A 2,054-nucleotide genomic window follows, 5' to 3' on the forward strand; every position below is an offset into this window, starting at 1 on the left:
CGGGGACAAAACGAACGGGGGACTGCCTTTATAAGGCCCCTGTGATTTTTGAAAGGAAAGAGGCACCCCCTGAAAAAAATGAAAGGTGGAAGGCTTCGGAGACAAGGGAACTGTGGAAAAGAGAGCTAAAAAAAACTTAGTGTCAAAATATCGAAGTTGCAAACAAAAAAAACAGTAGTTCACCCTCAACCTCTATTTCCCCACTCCCCCCCTTCAGCAACTTTAAATTCTTTCCCCCCCCAAAATTTGGGCCGCTCTTTCAATCGTTTTTCCTTTTTGGGGTCACACCCAATTTCAAAAAGCCCCCAAAGGGGCCCCGGGAAAATAAAGGCTTCACTAATCCCCCCCCCCTCAAAAAAACCCAGAGGAAACCTCTCAGTTCTGTCTGCCAATGCAGGGGTTTCCCGGGACCAATATTGGTGAGATGACCCATGGCCCCCCAACGCGCCCCCCGACATAATAGTGGCTACTGAAACCCCCCTTTAAAGAAAGGGGTTTTAAACCTGTTTTTGGAAAAAGTAGAGGTCCACAAGGGCCCAAAAAAAGGGGACAGAACGGGGGAAAAAAATTCGGAGGTGTGGGCTGTGTGCTAAAAAAAAAAACCGGGCAAATAAAAGCTTTTAAAACGGGTGATTTTCCCAGACTGGTGGAAGCGTCTTTTTTGAAGGTCTTTATTAAGTAAAAATGAGCCCCCTACTACTTTGCCGCCCACTACAGGCCCCCGGAAAGGCAGAACCCCAAAAAGGACTTCCTAAGGGAAAAAATTTTAGAGGGCCTTCAGATCGCAACAACTGTCAGAACCTTTAATATTTGGGGGCCCTTTAAACCACCATTCATTCACCAGCATGGGAGGACCTTCTTGCTTTCACGGGCGGGACGATTACGTAGTTTTCCCGACACATACCCTGGAGATTTCTCCCCCCTGTTATAACGGAAAAAAACTGAAAGTTTATCCCTGCCACCCGCTCGGCAAAATTTGGGAAACTTGACACTTTTTCAGTCATGTACCAAACTTGCTCGCCCCCCCAGCAGACAAAAGGAGACAAAGAAAAATATGGCTTTTTAAAACCCCGCCCAAAATGGGTAGGGATGAAGGCAGAACTTCAGTTTACAGAACGGGAGTTTTCCTGGCGGGGAATGCCCCAAAAGGAAAGCACCCCCATCCACCAGAATCCTCGCCCAAAAGCAGGAGAAAAAGTCCCTTGCGGAAAACACACAAAAACCGGGGACCCAAAAACCTGGTTTTTGGGTACAGAGTTTTCAAGCCCCCAAAAAGAAATACAGATGGGCAAAAGGGACAAAACCAAACCCACAAGGGAATTTTTTAAATAAAAAATTTTTACAAAATGCTTGCCCAAAAAAATGGGAAACCCCCTGCAAAAGGGCCCCAAAGATGGGAAAAAAAGACAAGAAGAGGAAACTGTCAACTCTGGGGGCAGGCAGCAAGGGGTTGGGGGGCCTCGTAAAGGGGTACCCCAAAGGGAAAACCCGGGGGGAACCACAATACCTCCCTAACCCAGCCCGAGGATCAACTGCATGAGTAATCGGGAAAAAAACTAAAAACCCTTTTGGGGAAACTTTTTCAAATTGCAAAATGACAGTGCCCGGGTTAACAGGACACCTCCCGGGGATAACCCCAATATGCCATGAGCAAAATCCCCGGGCCCTTTAAAAACTGTTGCGTCAGAACAAAAAAGGGCCTTCAGAATCTAAACACAAAAAAAGACCAGGTTCAGATGATATTTAGCCCGCAAATCTCCGCAGGTGTGCGGGGAGCTATCCCAAACCTTTATCCTATCTTCCGTCGTGCTCGAAGGGAAAACGCTGGCCCACCCTTTTGGGGGAAGCCCAAAAGTGACCCCCTTTTAAAAAAAAAGTTTAAAAAACAAAACCTGACAAAATTTTTTCCGACCCCTCTCTTTCGCCCCTGAAACAGTAAGGGTTTTTAGAAAAAAATTGCCAAAGAACAGCTCATGGAACACCTGGAAAAAAAAAAATTTTTATTTCCATTTAGGGCAGTTTTGGGGTTTTGTCCTTTGATCAAATGCGACCTT

The sequence above is a fragment of the Penaeus monodon genome, chromosome 28 (assembly GCF_015228065.2).
Source record: "Penaeus monodon isolate SGIC_2016 chromosome 28, NSTDA_Pmon_1, whole genome shotgun sequence".
Lineage (NCBI taxonomy): Eukaryota > Metazoa > Arthropoda > Malacostraca > Decapoda > Penaeidae > Penaeus > Penaeus monodon.